A 17,938-nucleotide genomic window follows, 5' to 3' on the forward strand; every position below is an offset into this window, starting at 1 on the left:
CAGGGCAATTAATTTTGCACCATTAAGCATATAATCTTGAAAGGTACTTAATATAATAATTTGTTGCCAAAAAGTAAAATTTTCTATGTGACTTTAGTTTGAAGTGTCCAACAAAATAATTCAGAATTATTTAAGGTTTTCAACTCAGGTCACATTACAGCTACAAATGTAAATGTACTTTATTGAGATCTTATGTGAGAGAGAACATAAAATACAGCATATATAGAAAGTTGAAGGAAAACATGGTATAATTTGGCATGCATTTATCTTCAACAAACACAAAATAATGTTATTTGTGAAACAAAAAAAAAACATTTTGCTTCACATTGCTTGTTGTGGTTGTAATGAGGAAAATGGTGAAAAGCTTCGAGCGGTGTGAATACTTATGAAAGTCCTGTTCATTCATGTGCAAGATATTTCAAAAAATTCCAGGTCCAAAACAAACACAACCAGAAAACAAAGAGGAGATTCGCAGACCTGGCGGCCTCCAGCTCCTCGACGTCCACATCCGCTGACTAAACCTGAAGCAGGTAAAATATTGTTCTCTGCTGTTTACCTCAAACACCGCCTGCCTTTTAATCTCTAATCCCTCACTCTGCCTCAGACAACAAATGCCAGAGGATCCATTGTATGGAATGCCTTGTGGCTCTCCTAAGGTGTGTGATTAACCCCTACTGTACATAAGAGCTAACAGTTCTTCAAAGGGCAGCCACAGGGGGTGTCTGCAGGTGACGGGTCAGAGGGAGGTGAGGGGGTCGGTCACCGGCTGCAGCACAGAACAGCAGGTCTGAGCAGGGAAAGGGAGAATCAAAGAGAGCTGAGCTGGCAAATAGTTCTGGTAGTTTCTTCTTACATATTTCAAATTTTAATTGCTGCCAAAGTATTACTTAATGTGGAGTTTTTGGGAGTTATTTGTGGGGGCAGCTGTTTTGAGAAGAGAATTCAACTTTCTAATGCGCAAGTTGTCACAACGTGTAATTCTATTTATCAGAGGCATTCTGACAACATCCAGAACATATGCAGGTTTGATACGTATGGAAAATATAAGATCGATCAATATTAAGTGTCTTTTTTGAATATTTCTCATGATTCTTGTCAGAAATTTCCCTTCAACAATCTGCTAGTAAGTTATTAAATTTAGACCTCCATCTTGGTCAAATACCAGGTCGAGGTCTCATTGTATGGGTAAAAAAAAAAAAATGTGGCAGTTCTACAATAAATCTCCCGATAAGGTGATATTCACAAAACATGAAACACTTGTTGATCCAAAATACTGAACTCAAAGAAAACCTGAAGCTTAAAACCAAATATGGACATTTCAGTTTGACTCAGCAGGAAAAGCACATTTAGATTTATTCATTTTAATGATGATTCGCTTCCTTTTAATGTCCCTGTAAGAAAAAAAAAGGGTCATGAATACACATCTCTTTGTGAAACACAGCTATGCATTTCCTCTAAAGCTAAGATAGTGGAAAAATAGTCTTTTATCTGTTTCAACATGCTAAATGTTGTAAACTAAAGCTACATGAAGTCATAATATTTAAGCTACATTACTGGGCGTTAAACCTGCTGTCCTGAAGACTGTTGCTTGACAGACACACTGCTCAAAGCAAGTCACTAAAGCAGCATTATATTATCCGCATTGATGGACGGAGCTTGACTGCCCTTGCCTTTTAAATTAAATATATTTGCAACACCTAGTTTCTTTGTAAGATTGGGAAGTGTACTGTTTAGAACTGCAGGTGCAGTTTGATGGAACGAAAAAAATCTCGGCACACCTTGATGAAGGCATCTGACCCTTGCAGAGATGCAAGTGGGAGTTTTCTTTCCAAGTCAGGTCAGGTTGTGTAATGATGCTTCCCTTCATAAACAGTACGAAAAGTAAGAACAAACACACACAAACACTCTCACGCCTCGTCCCACCAACAGAGAGTTTGCCACCAGACCACACAAACTGTATTTACCACTCACATATCTTGGCCTAAACACTGCCACCATTAATTGAGCTCATGCTGTTTGTGTGTGTGTGTGTGTGTGTGTGTGTGTGCATGTGTATGTTGGCTTGCGTTGCTGGTGTGGGGTTTTAAAAGTCCTCCCTCCCCCAGGCTCCTTCTTGTGCACTAATTGAGTGATTCAGAACAGGACTCAGACTTGCTGCCCCTTCTCTATCAGACTGGGATATTATCGCAGTGCCTGTCAGACGAGAGTCCCGAGCAGCTTAGGAGGAATGCGGTCTGAATCTCTGGGCCGGCAACAGAGTCACTCCTTGAGCTGCAGACCCTCAGTCCACCACCCTCCGCCCTTGTTTCCCCACAAACTACATCAGGCCAATCAGTCAACAGGACCCCAGGGGCCATTTTCAAAAACAATCACTCTCTTTAAGTAGTCAAGAGGTGCCAGGGCTAATTATAAACAAACTATTGATGCTGCAGCGAAGGACTGCGCAGGGCTTTGCCAGTGCAGTAAATGTTTGTGCACGAGAGTGTGTGTTTGTGTGCGATATGGTGTCATAGGGTCACACTAAGTTTCTGCTTGACAGAACGTCCAATTGGCCGTGTAACAGACCTCACCCGAAGTTAATACAGCATAAACACCTTAAGACAAGTGCCTGGGTTCCTCCGACTAAAAAAGAAAAAAAAAATAATAATAGTAATAATTGTTTGGTGTTAAATCCTGATCATGGTGTGCGGTATCGATTTATCAAAAACAGATATTTTTCTATTACCATTAATTCAACATATTTTCATGCAAGTGTTTTTATTATGCAAAACCTACTTAAGAAATCAGGAAGATGCTGCATTTTAGCTGTTAAAAGGTCTCGAGACTAAAGTTGGAGGAAATGACAAATACAAGCAACTTTGTGATTAGAAAGCAGGAACAGAGGCTGATTGTAGTTCCTGGAGTCCTTTTCATATGGTCTTTCTAAGCTGCTACTTTAGAGTGGGGTCTTTCAACATGAGAGGAACCATCTGTGATGTAACAGATAATGTAAGTACACAATGATGTCATCAGGAAGTATGGCAGCACTTCCCTGCAATAGATGAACCGATGTCATCTTTCTTTAAAATGGGAGAAATACAGACATTTCTGCACTGAAGTTGCATGTTTGAGGTTATTCTCTGCTCGGCAGACCTGTTTGCACCCAAGTTTCAATTTTCTGGACGATGTGATGAGATGGTGCTTGTATATTTACGCTTAATGTGTCATGACGTGTTGTTTTTAGGTAGGTCCCAAATGCAGAAGTGGCAGACATGGAGAGTCTGATGGTGAATATTTTCATGAAAAACTTGCAAAAAAATCACAGGGAGCCAAAGCAGAACAAAAAACATAGGAACAAGGGTCAAAAGAGAAGAAATAGGATTAACCCTCTGATGCGTGAGTGACTGACTATACAGTCTTCCGTGAGTGGGTCCTTTTTGACCCGGGTTGCTATCAATGTGTTTTTATGCTACTTTTGTCATTTTGATTCAAAATAATGTTTTGTATAATACTTTCTACTGTGTTTTATTTCACACAAGAGTTATTTCATGTTTGAAATATTTTCATTTTTCACTTTTTTAAACGTTTTCAGAACAATTTGTAGAATATTTGTGACAATTTGAAGAACATTTTTAAAACAAAATGACAACAGCAGCAATTTTACAACAACAATGATGAAATGTCAATAATGGACAATGTTAACATCCATTATGTGTGTGTGGGCATAGGGGAGAGAGGGGCTGTGAAAGAGGCTCCTCTCGACATGAAGGAGCAGCAGCTCTACTCTGAGTCTCTCCAGGATATCTGACCTGCTCACCCTATCTCTAAGGGAGAGCCCAGACACCCTACAGGGAAAACTAATTTTGGCCGCTTGTATCCGTGATCTCGTTCTTTCGGGCATGATCCAAAGCTCATGACCATAGATGAGGGTAGGAACTTAGATCAACCGGTAAATCAAGAGCTTTGATTTTTGGCTCAGTTCTCTCTTCACCACAGCAGATCGGTACAGCGCCTGCTTCACTGCAGACGCTGCACCAATCCGTCTGTTGATCTGCTCCATTTTTCCCTCATCCTCTCAGGATCTCACAAGATCCTGAGATACTTGAACTCCTCCACTTGGGGCACTCCATCCTCCCCGACCCAAAGAAGGCACTCTATACTTTTCTGGCTCATTTATTTATGCATTTATTTCTATAGGTATGAATTTTTATTTTATTTATTGAGATGATAAAAGAAAGAACCTTGAACACATTGATCAACAGGTTTTGCAGGTCATTCAACACACTCTCTCTTGGTTTTCTCATTCAGGGTGTCAGACACACACAGAGACACACACACACGCACACACAATTTAATACACATGCACAATAAAGTATAGGTGGCTAATTGGTTAGATAACTAGTTTTAGCTAACTTTGAAGAAGGCTAATATGTTGATTCATGACAATGACACTGTCACAGTACTCATGATTGACACAAACAAACACATTCGTGAGATAAAAAATAAAGATAATACTTACATGTAAGAGTTCTTGCTGTGTAAAATAATATTATTCAGAGGTGACACTTAGGTCTCAGTGTGTTTGGTTCACAAAATAATGTTTTCCTGACAGTCACAGTGGGTAAAATACAAAGATTCCCATTAAATTCTATAGGAAATGAATGCGGGTCATTTTGGACCCACTCACGGAAGAATGGGGTAGTGACATAAAACATGCTATTTCTTAAAATGCATAAAAGGTAAATTAAAAATTTGAACTGCATGATATCAGTAACATGTTCCTTGAGGACTACCTGGAATATGAAGTGATGAAAACTTTTCATTACAAAGATATTGCAAAAAGATGACCTACAGTACAGAATAACTAGACCTAAGAAACATGATTAAACTAGAGTAACAAAGAATAACTAGACAAAATAAATAAAGATCTTAAACTAAGGAAGGACTGAATAAAAGTAAAACAGGGACAAGACTGAAGGATATTCCCTCCAAGCATTAAGATTTTTGTCTCTGAATTTGGCTTTTTCTGTCCTCTCGGAGTCCTCTTTTAGCCCATATTGCCACAGGGCATGTAGACAGATTGGATTGTGTGGGAGACTAAAACCATGCATAAGCACCGGTTTATGGAGCATTTGGTTACTATGGTGACTAAATGCAAGCTATATATCTATATCTATATATCTATCTATATATATCTATTATATAGATAGATATATAGATATAAAGATAAGATAAATATATATATATATATATATATATATGTGTGTGAATACATAGAAAATGATGAAAAAATACAATAAATATTTACTATCAGCTTCCAAACCATAAGTTCATGGGGACTTGAGAGAAGTTTATCTCTCCTTAGAACAAAGATGTTCTATGTGATCCAAGTTCATTATCAGTCGAAAACATTATTCAGCAAAAGAGAAATTGCATCTACCATAAATCTACAGTCTGCATTTCATCATATTTAGCAGAAGCATTCTGCGAAGGTGTAAAAAAAAAAAAAATCAGTCTCAAACAACGCTATTCATATGATTATTCCCATGTGAGGCAGAGCGAATACGATTTCAGCCTTAAGTGTTTGAGCTTTCCGCTTTAAAATGATGTGCTTGAGTCTGAGTCATGCATGTTTCTCCTCTTTGCCGTGTGACAGAGACGGAGAGCTGAGTGACAGACACTCTGCAGAGCCAAAGAGTTTCATCCTCCTCCGGTTAAAACAACAGCCGCTTCTGAGGAGCTATCGCTGTGATGCACGGCCTGATCCAAGAGCACTATATTTATTTTGGTATGGGCCACATTTCTTTCCTTTAAGAAATGAATTAAGAAAACACGGGGCCTGGCGCGGGGATGAGGAGATGTGTGGGAGAGGGCTGCTCAGACTGTCTCACTGAAAATGGGTAAGGAATGGTGCTGGGGAGTTGTATGCAAGGACAGGAGCATACCCCGAAAGTCTTTCATCCACTCATCCTTTCATTTGTTGACCTGAGAGCCTCTGTCTCTCTTGTTTTCAGTTCCCTGCCTGAGAGAGAGAGAGAGAGACAGAGAGAGAGAGAGAGAGAGAGAGCAAGCTTGCTGTTGGAGATGGAGGTCGGTTTCTTGTTGCTAAGAAAAGAGTATCACTCAGTTTCTAAACTGGACTTAAAAACAAATCTGCCTGAATTTACTGTCTGCGTGTATGGAATTTGTTGAAGTTTTCAGCCTTCCAGCTGAAGACGTCACAAACAGCTCTCTCCCCTGTACACGCTCTAAGTGAACACCTCCTGCAGAAGGGTTAAATAAATGTTAGTGATGTGATAACCAGCCTGTTTATGAAGGGGCCCCCCAGCAGCACAGCGAGCCGGCCTGCTTGGGTTTCCTCTTTGATGATATCGTACCATCAGCCCAACTGATCAGGCATGTGCCTCTTTCCATCAGTTTGTTTGTGAACTAGATGTTCAAATGGAGCTATCGTGGTTAGCTCCTCGTTTTCAATTTTGCAGATTCAGAAAGTGTGAAAAATATTTACACTACAGCAAAATGTATTGTTACTTTGCTGGCAAGTAGCCACATTGTAAATGTTTGAAGCCTTCTGAAGGTTAAACTTTTTTTTTTTTTATAGTTCACCAACCATGATAGCATATTGTGTAGTCTTAGCTTAAAATGAGAAATGTAGGAAATGACAATAAGTGTTTAGCAATGAAAGAAAACATTATATCTGATATACAAAGTGAAAGTCTGTACATTCCTTTAAAATGTAAGATTTTGGTGATGTATATAGTCTGCATTTATATTTATATAATAGGCAGAAAATATGAAGCAACTTCTTGTTTTTCCATAATTCATGAAATAACAAGAAAGAATATCTGGGGAGTACTGATTGTATTCTCCATGTGACAACAGTTTCCTGCATCTCTATTTTAAAATGAAGGCTTGTAAAGGTCTGATGAGAATAAAGCTCAACTTTGGACTATAATTCCAAGACATATCTTTGGCATAAAATCAATGCAGTAGACAAAAAAAAAATTAAAGAAAAAATAATAATTATATATATATATATATATATATATATATATATACCCTTAGCAAAATATGGTGGCAGCAGAATCATGGTCTGGGATTACCTTTCTTCAGATGGAACTGGACATTTTATCAAGGGGCATAAAATCATCAAAATCAGTTTGGACCGAAAACCTTCAGCTATCTGTAAAAAAGCTGACAATGAATAGGGGTTAATTTTCAATTGAAGTATATAGAAAAAGTAATGGATTCACCTGAAGAAATGTTTAAGTCTAAGTTCAGAATTAAAATGAAGATTTAAACTGATCAAACTTTATTAAAACAGCATTTAACTGAGGTTCATTAACTAAAATAATAATTTACTTTAACAAAGTATGAAAATGTCTGTGGCTACTTTTGCTACAGATAAATATTTTTTTTGTCCCATTTCAATAAGCAGAGGTTTTTCGTTAGTTTTTGACACATAGAATGCAAATGCAAATGCAAATGACCAGCATGGAACAATTACTTTGCTTTTTCTTCTCATTGTTTGTCCTACAGATAGTAGGATGGATGATTCACAAGCCCAAATACAAAAGCATTGTGTACATCTGTACCAAAGAGAGTACCAACCAATCTTCTTCTCGAGCTCCTCTGTTTGACGCCGTAGCTTCTGGACTTCCATCTTCATTTGTGTGCAGCCTTTGGGTTGCCCTCCAGAACCTTTTTGTCACTCCCTATTGTCCTCAGAACACCCTTTAGAGCATCCTCTTTGCATCCAGCAACCTCTAGCTGGCCTTTTTGAGACTTCTTGTTGGATCTGAGGAAGTCCAGGTTACCCTCTCGAACATCCTCAATGGCTTCAGTGGACGTCAAGCCTTAGTTGAATTTCTTTAACTACCTTTAAACCACCCAGAGCTTTGATGTTGGATCTGGCAACCTTTGGCTGACCCATTGGGCGTTAAGACCCCTTAGACTCTTGCAACCCACTTGGTGCCCTCCTGAACTCCGGTGTTGCAAGCACCAAGGCCACTCAGTTTTTTGGGTTGTTTTGTTACTGTCTCTTCTTCTGGGCCTTTTTCTCCTGTTTTATTTTCTAATCTTGTCTTGTGACATCCAGAGACATCCCCTGAGGAGTTGTTATGGTCTGTGGAGCTTTGGTTTTATTATTAAATGTTTTGTCTTTTCATTTTATTAAGTCACTGTCATTGTGATTCCAACTGCCTCCAGGCTACATTTGGGTAACCAACCACCTCAAAATATGACGTGAGACCTGCCAAGTAAATCATTAATCAGAGACTGGTTGCTTTGAGTATAAATTAACAAAAATAAAAATGTTATCTCTTTCCTCAGACTCAAGAATGGCAGGAATTTGACCACTTGGATGAGAATTATGACAGAAAGTAGTAACTCTGAAATGCAATTAAGCAGTAGCAATAAAAATAATCAAAACTAAACTTTGTCAAGTAGAGAGGGTTTGTTTTACCTGCTTTCTGGAAACAGTGTTAAATAGTTTTGGTCAAGGAGGTCAGGAAACTACGGAACATAACAATAGGCTGCATATGTCAGATACGGAAATTGAAAGAATTGATTATTTCTCATCCTGATCTCCTAATTCCATTTTTTTTTCTTTCCAAACAGATACAACTCATACTGTAGACATCGCCCCCACGTTTCAAAATGTTACAACCCTTCCTTTTCGTCTGCATACTCTTCTTCTTCTTCACTTTCTCCTCCTTTTTCCTGTTTCTTAGTGAAAAACACAGAGGGTGAGGCGTGGAGGTGAGTTTCAGTTCAAAGTTGAAAAGGGTGTACAACTGGAAAACACTGGCAGGTATTCAGAGAGTGTGCTGCATTTATGATAACAGTGGAGTCGACTTGGCATTCATTGTAGATTTAGTGTGACTAAAAAAAAAAAAAGAAAAAAACGCTGCGGAAAGATATGAAGTCTGTCTGCTGCCAGAATCAGCCTGCAAGCTTTCGTGGAGGCTCTTCTTGTCACTTTGCATGATAAATTGCTCATTATCCAGCAAAGATGCATTGAAAAACTGAACAGTGACACGGACAGTGCCCTGCCAGTATCTATGTGCAGTGTAAGAGGAAAACCTGACCTCATAACTGCTTAGTGTTAAAACCGGGAGGAATTCACTGGAATTTTGTTTTCATAGACGAGGACAGGAAAGAGTAACACTAAATCAGGGATTTTTTTCCTCCCTCCCCACCTCTTCTCAAAATGAGTGACCTCATGAGTGTAATAATAAACATCGTAGTTGGAGATTGATGTTGGATGGGCCTGACGGAGGGCACGTAGTAGCTAATCTGAACACTGGCTGTGCCCTGCTCTGGCACCAAAACTGCCCACAATTCCCACATTATTCCCAGTTGAAGCAGGAAGAAATGACAGACCTAATTTCCCTTTGATCAAACACTGTTGATGTGTACATTAACAGCTGATGCAATCTGTGCTTGGCACAAAATAATAGAATGTGCTGAAACTGGGGACTATTTTGAAGCATTTCCTCTGCTCGGAGAAGCAGGGCAGATTGGCCTAATTAACCGGAGGGAAAACAGGAAGTTTTAAAGTCATGTCTATAATTAATTGGTCGCCTCAGCCAGAAACGGTCTGGCTGGTCAAGGGAGCACAAAGAAGCAGCCTGATGTTGTACTCGATCCCTGGGTTTGCAGTGCAGTGTGTATGCTATTTTAGGAGTTTTTCAAAGGGCAAATATTATCGTGTTCTAGAGCCAGAAAACCCAAAAATGATCAAAGTATGAAAAAAAGGATACTTCAATCTGGAACCATTTTTGTTTAAAAAAGCAGATTAAAAAACACTTCTTACATAACAAGTCTTGGATTAATCCCTTATTAAGGTATTTCCATGTGTGGATGAAGATATATCGTCCAAAACCATGTAATGTATGTTATTGTTAAAAAACTGAGTGTGCACTGACTTCTCGAATTTGAATGGTGTGAAAGAGAATGTTTTTGAAGCAGTGTTTTGACAGTGTACTTACTGTAGCACAATGCAAGATGGTTGCTCTTGAGTAAAACTTATGGAAACACTGATTATGGAAAGAAAAGAGAGATTCTCAGCTGACCAAAGTGACATTGCTGGTGAGAAGAGGAACAGAAAATATAGAGAAGACAAAAGCTTGTTTCTCATAGGACGTTACATGGTCTTCATACCAAAAGTAAATAAAAACAGAAAAGAAGCCTCAGTTTTAATAAAAGACATATGCTTTTTAAAATTAATGTTTAATAAAAAAGAAAATAATAATCGCATGCAGAGATCATCCCTTGTCAATAATCAATGGAAAAAAATATATTTTGTCAAAAGAGCCATCAAACCTTTGCTGTAATTGCAGACCAGATTTCTTTAACTGGTAATTCAATGATTTAATTGGGGAGAAATCAGAACCTTTGAGGCTTAAAGCCAACTTTCACAGATTCCAAATCAGACTCAAGTCTGGCCTCTATCTGGGCTACTTTAAAACCTTAATATTTCAGAAGTGGTAATTTGCTACTACGGTAGAGTCGACTTTGCAAAGTGCTTATGTTTCCCTAGGTAGGTTGCTGATCTGTTAGATCTCCTGCTCTCACAAAACATTTCTGCTGACTTCCCCCTCCACACGGGAAAACTGCCAAAAATCCCCACTTTGCACGTCGAGCTCAGATTGTAGCTGAAGACTTTTATGTTCCTCTGTAGCCACTGTGTCACACTATGCTTGCCAGATCTTCACTCTTCAGACGCTACAGATTTCTTGACTTTGGACATGAAAATAACTGTATTTTGAGACCTCAAGCCAAAAGCACAGATGAAAAGGAAAAGCTGCCAAAGTTATGACATTTGTCATAAAAAAGGAAATAGTTTATGGTGAGATGAGGTTTACTTCTGTGTTCATAACGATCAGTACTGAAAGTTTTGATGACGTTTTGTGCCCTTTCAGTGAAATAAACTCTGATTTTCAATGACTAACTGGAACATAAACATTTTGGAAAATGTCTTTAACAATTAAGATATTCTTCTCTTACTGTGATGTCAGGGAAACCTGGAGAACTCTCCAATCTGTGCCAAAGACCAACACACTGGTTTCCTGACTGTGTTATCAATCACTGAGGGCCTTCCTTGAGCTGTCGCACCCCCATGACGTGTCTATCACAACCAAGCAACCAATCCTCTGCTTCCTGTTTGCATAAGCACAGTCATTCCCTGGAGCAAGTATGTCATGTAAAATCCATTTTCAGACATCAACAAAATTATTTTTAAATCCTCAATCTCCTCTTTGTGCATAACTCATCCTCTTAATTAAAGATCATTGACATCAGTTTTTAGGACACTAAATACATCAATTTGACTTAGCTAAATGATTATAGACTGGCTTATAATAAATCCCATTTTAGAAAAAAAAATGGTTAAAAAAGGTCCACAGGTTAAATCAAGGTAATTTAGTTAATAATAGCAGAGAGTCAACAAATGAAATCTTCTGTAATTCTCCTAAAAGCAGTGGCTGTTTTGCCATGAACATATAAGGCAACATTTAAGTTGCCATAGATGTTTAATGTATTGTGTCATGATTGGATTTTAGATAAGCCTCAGTTTTAAGCTGCACACTGCCAGCATCTCATTAAAAAAACCGAAGACACATTTTGCTTCATGCATGTCGAATAAAAACAAAAAATGCATCAAAAGGATAACCAGGCCGATAAAAACAAAATGGAAATGGAAATGCAAAACTCAAACAACGAATGCCGATGTAAACACAAGACAATACAGGACGACCATGCTACCATGGATCATAGGCAAAATGGAGCTTTTCTTCCACCTGTTGCGTACCAGAGGGTTTGTAAGTAGCTAAAAGTAAGGTAATCTGGACATTTTTGATATTTCTGTTGTATCAAAAATAAAAATATCTATTATTCTGAATTACATAGCGTTACTGGCATTTCAGTTTGGGAACATATCGTCATCTACTGGAGGTTTTGGGGGGATTTTTGCCATTCTCTTGCGGTCCACGTGCCTGTTTATAGAAATTTGTATTTTGGTTTAACTTTCAGCATTAGCTAATAACACATTTTGCCAAGTGTTACAACATTTGATCTTCCCAGCCAAACTACAAAAACAAAGACAAATTAGCAATCTGCAGGGATTTCAATCTGGTAGAAAAATGAAGAAAATAAACCCCTTTTTAGAGCTTGAATTTCAGTGCTCATAACTACAAAAACCTGTCACCATCACAGAAAGCAGGGCATCATTATGAAGTGCAAGAAAACATTTACATTATTTCCAACATGTTTTACAAAACAGTACATCAGTCTATTAATGTGTGCTGTGCATTTGCACTCGGGCCCTTTTACTGATTCCTCTAAATAAAATCCAGCGCCACCAGTCACCTTCGATGAAAACTAGGTTGGGAAATAGAATCCATCTGTGTGTAATTCAGGTATAACTTGCACTGATAGGGAATATGGATGGTGTTAAATACAGGACAGTTATGAGAGAAAGCCTGTTAGATGCTGCAAAGGTCTTGAGACCAGGGAAGGGTTTCATTCTAAAATAAGACAGCTACTTTACACATGCAGCCAGAACTGCAATTGAATGGCTAAGATCAAAGGATACATGTGCTGGAACGGCTAAGACAAAGTCCAGACCTAAACCTAATTAAGAATCAGTGGTAAGCCTTGAAAAATGATATTTATTTAAATATTTTGAGCTTTAGAAGAAAATCAGTTGCACCTCCAAAATCCTACTCCATGCCTCATGCTGAGGACATCAAGGTGTTTTTTCTGGACTTTTTGGAGTGGCATCTAAAAACCCACCAAAATGTCCTGGGTTGTTTTTTTTTTTTTTTTTTGAAGCCTGGAGACTTTTAGCTAAACAATATATTCCAGCCAGCAAGGCATGGTTTCTCCCTGTGTCCTCATCCAAGTCAAACACAGACATACAAACAAAAACAGAAAACATGGGCAGATCATGTGAGCATGGAAATCACCCATCTCTGACTCATTTGTTTTATCGACATTAGAACAACAATTAATCCGTTAAAGGTATGGTGGTGGGGGTTCACTACCTATTGTCATAAAGCTTTGGCAATGCACTGCTTCCTTCTCATCTAAAAACTGAACCTGAACCCAGATTTGCCTGTTTGTCCTTTTACGTCATGGTTGACTTCTGAACATATATCAGCGGTGGAGAATTTTCTCTCCCTGCTGGGACAGTGATTAGCATATTGCTTGTTGACATATGGTTAATTGATTAAAAAGGGTCCGCTGTGATTTCACTGTGTTTTGTTTTTAAAGGCTAGAGCTCTGACAGAAATACTCAGGGAAGTATTGCATTTGGCGTGGAGCTTGAGTTCCCATACACGAGAGCACTGAACTTAATTCAACACGCCTTGGACACAAGGCTGGCGGGAGAGGAGGGATAGCTGTAACCTTGCACTGAACTCCCGAAGAATCCCAGCGTACTTCTCGGATCATGACAGCAGCAAATACTTACACAAGCTGGATGATTTGCGGCCCGAGTTTCAAAGCCTGCACTCCTCTTTAAAACTGGGCTTTGTAGTGAAGTAACCCTTCTATTAGTTAGTAACCGTGCTCTAACCCAGCAACACTGCTGCTACATTGTGTTAAAAGGGGAAGTCATTTGAAATTCAAATAGAGTCACTTGTTGTTACATGCATTACATACTTTGTTCCTGCAAATGCTTACTGTCGTGGTACAGGTATAATGTCCGTCTAGGCAGGAAAACCGGATCCGTTTAGATCTTAGAGTATTATGAGGGGTGAGGAACATACACTGCTTCTTCATAAACAACAGGACAAAACAAATATCTGTCAGCTCTGTCTTGTTGGAAACACAACATATAGCATATTGTAAAATGATTCATAGTTCTGTTAATTTTATTAGGATTGCCTATATCTGAAGCACAATCAAAAATATGCTTGGTTTTCAAAATGGTTTACTGCTATAGACAAGCTTACAATTGAATGGGACATCAATCCTGAACATGCACACAGACCTACAATCAAATGGTTTAATCAGTGTGTTTCCATGTGTTAAAACGATTTCAAGTCCAGACCTAAATTTTAAACTTTATGTTCACAAACGCTCTGCATCCAGTCTGCCAAAGCCAGTGGTATTCACAAAGACTGGACAAAAATTTCAGTTTTTAGATGTGATAAAGATTTGATAAAGACTTTCCCCAAAACACTCGCAGCTGTCACTGTAGCAATAGGTGGTTAATTCAGGGGTGCACATACAAACTAAATACATCTTTTTTCTTTTCATTATTTGTAAAAGGGCTTAGCTTCATGTTTCATTTTCCCTTCACTTCACAGTTATGCTGCACTTTGTGTTGTGTTGCCACATGAAATCCAAGTGTCATAAGTTCATGCTTTTGGCTGTAATGTACAAAATAAGAAAAATATTTAGGGTTCATGAATACTTTTATCACGACAAAACATTGTACAAAGAATAAAAATATGAAGATTAACTCCGAAGGACAGAAGACGAGGTTGAGAAAAACAAATACGATTTTTTTTTTCTCCAACCATCAAGAGCAAGAAAGAGAAGAAATATTTTTCTCTTTGACCACTCATGAGAATCTGTGTTTGGATTTACTTAGCCTTGAAACTAAAGCCATGGCACCAAAGCAATAGAAAGCCCTTTACTCTCTCTGCTGAATTAACAGTTTACAGAAGTAACTGTGTTTTTTTGTTTTTTTTCACACTTCAAGCCTTTTGTTGTGTGTGAATAAATGCAAGTGTGGCACTGAACTGAACTTCCCAGAAACCTGCACCTTTTTAGGAGGAACAACAGCTTGAACAAACACAAAATGTGCACATTTCTTTTTCTCTTGGCAGACTGATCCAAGCATATTTTATTTGCTTTGCATGTTTGCATATGAGACTAGAGTTTTAACTGTACCTGCAGCACAAAATACAAATATTTTTTCTTTTTTTTTTAGCTAAGACATGTTTTTAAGGTATGGCATGGGATGGTAAGACATTACCATTAAAATTCATTAAAAATTTTCTAATTTAATGAATTCCACAGCTTGACTTATTTTTCAAACATCTGATCAATAACCAGAATGTCACACATGTGAATTATATTCTGTAATTTGGTGCTGTGCTGGTCAGTAATCTGGTAAAATAGCTATTCTTCCACAATAAATGCTGCTGCGTATCCTTATGAATAAGTCAAGTGGAAACAAATGATGAAGTGAGAGGCCTGAAATGAAGTAAATGCACAGGATCTAAGAAGACTGAAATGTAAAGATTTTGGGAGAAAAAAAATAATACTTGACATTGGATCTAAAAGATGCATCATTCTTCAGTTGATACATCAAAGTTTTCAGCAATTTGGCTCTTTGGGAATTACTTTGCTGGTGCCAAAATACTATTTTATCTCTATTAATTAAACTGTGTTATTGTTGCTGTTCTGATAACAGTGTCAAAAGGTCTGATTTAAAGTTGTGTTTTGCTGGTTCATCCTCCAGTTGATAAGCCTTTTTTATACCTAAATGTTTCAGGACTCAGGGTTACATAGCTTACAAAACTAACAAATATATATATATATATATATATATATATATATAATTTTAAATATTTAATGGACACTGAACTAAACAAAGAAAAGGAGCAAAAATATGGTGAAGACCGCTTAAGAAAAAAATAAAGTTTGGATTATTTAAAAGAAAAACACTGCATGGGATCTTCAGCAGTCATATTAAGAATATGAAAAAAAAAGTTTTAAAGTACTTTTTATTTTTTTCCAAAAATATATAGTGCTTTGCAAGAGGGTCCGTGTCACCATCTTTCACATGGCACATGTTCTACTGGACTTGTAAAAAATGGCATTTGTTAAAGAATGACTTTATTCTTGCATTTCTTTTACATAAGGGCCAGATTTTCTGATTGTACATCCAACTTGAAGTTATCCTGTCCACAGCTTGCTCCACCTGAGCTGTGGAACTGTGCAGCTCTTCCAGAGTTACCATCAGATCTGTGAGATCTTTAAAGCGCAGGATATTGTTTTGTAGCTTAACTGCTTCAGACTTCTCCACAAGTGTCTCGCTGACCTGTCTGCTGTGTTCCTTGGTCTCCATGATGTGTTTTGTTCAAAACCGTTTTCAAGGAAACATCTGAAAGCCTTCACAGAGCAGCTGGATTTAATCCAGCTCTGTGTTAGTTTACACAGAGCTAGATTCTATTTTGTAATTAAGCAGAATCTAATAATTGGTTGCAATGGATTTTATGTATAGATGCCAGGTTAAAGGGCATTTTAATAAGCAAGCATCTTGGATTTTTATTTGTAAAATTCTTTATCTTTCTATTTTGGTTAATCAGATAAATATCTTTGCACTATACCTATTTCTGTAATTATCCAAAAAGATCAATCACCCCCTAACTACCAAATAAAAAAATTGAATTATACCACCCTACCTTCTCACACAACCCTGATGTCCAGCTACAAACAATCTGCTGTGTCACATTTGTGTACAATAACTTGACAAGAAGAGTTACTCAGTTACTTTCTGGATAAAAGACTTTGTCAAGGTTATGTATATGTGCATACTGTGTATACATATATTTATATATGTACCAATTTCACAGCCTCCCCAAAGTTGCTGCATAACTGCTCTGAAATGAAATCTGAATCTTCCTATCCAAGGATTCAGTAACACCTGCTACTCCTACATGATGTCTGACAACTTCCTTTTATTTCTTGCAACTCAGCTGCACTCACAAACACACACACACACACACAAAGACAATTTGGTTATTCACTACACTTGTTTTACCCGAGGTCTCATGATCAATGTGAGTTTGAGTCTTTGAAGGCAGTGTCATTCCCTCCCCAGCACCAAGCCCTCTCTGAACAAACTCCCATGTTTCCGTAAGCTGCACAACTGACTATACATAGCCGTATTATGTAACACCTGCATTTATGTGGAGTCACCTTTTACTGTCATTTGGTTTTTAAGCAGCAGAGTAAGTTTATTTTTATAGACAGTTTCTCAGAGTTGTTTTTATGGTTTTGAGCTGAACCTTTGCTTTGGGTGTATCAAACGGACGGAAGAGTTTAGGACACAGCGGAGGGAGGAGCTTCTGCGTCTCTCTCCAGTTCTTGTTTGCTAACTGAGAGGACAAACAACTCCGTGGAGCTCAACGGCCAGAGTAGCTTTCTAAGAATTTGTCAAAGATAATAAATCATAGGTTATTAATAATAACAACAGTAAAAGTCATCCGATGTTTCCAGTCACAAGCGTGTTTCATAGAAATCCAGAATGGTGGAAAACCATCCCAGATTTAAGTGTTTTCTATCCCCGAATGTGCCACTGTGTCTGTCGAGGAAACCCAAAAGGGCTGAGTCAGAGATCCCATCTCTTCCGGAGGCAGGCCTGCCAGAGCTCTCGTTTGAAAGGCAGCATGGAAAGATCAGCGGGCATCTCCTGAGGGAGCCACCGCAATGCACTGCGGTGCAGCCCCTTTGGCCAAAACAGCCATGGGGCCTGTTGTCTGCTGCTGAGCCAGGCTGGGTTGTTTACTTTGGGAAGGACTTTCAACCCTGCACAGCCATGAAGTCTGACTATCCAACGTCTGTTTCAACTGTTCCTATCTGTTTCCCTAGCTTCCCAGCTTTTGATCACAATTCCCTCCCTTTGCACCAAAGATCCAATTCGCCTTCATCCCTTCCCAACGTTCTCACAGAATAAATGTGACCCTCGGCTCGGTCCAGAACACAAGGAGGATTCCTCTCTCCTGCTGTGTTTATATCCGCCCCCATCTCCCTTATAGCACCGTGGATACCAGTCAGGCAGTGCCAAGGTAAAACTACCTCATAAATTCACGGACCTATAAATATTTGCTGGTGTTTTGAGTACAACACTCGCTCCAATTTACATATCTAGGGGTGGTTTTCTAATTTATCTGCGTGGAAACTAAATGACTTACCGGTGGTCTCCCTTGTCTCGGCT

Source organism: Poecilia mexicana, unplaced genomic scaffold (assembly GCF_051168715.1).
Source record: "Poecilia mexicana isolate PSO_F unplaced genomic scaffold, ASM5116871v1 scaffold_17, whole genome shotgun sequence".
NCBI classification, from domain to species: Eukaryota; Metazoa; Chordata; class Actinopteri; order Cyprinodontiformes; family Poeciliidae; genus Poecilia; species Poecilia mexicana.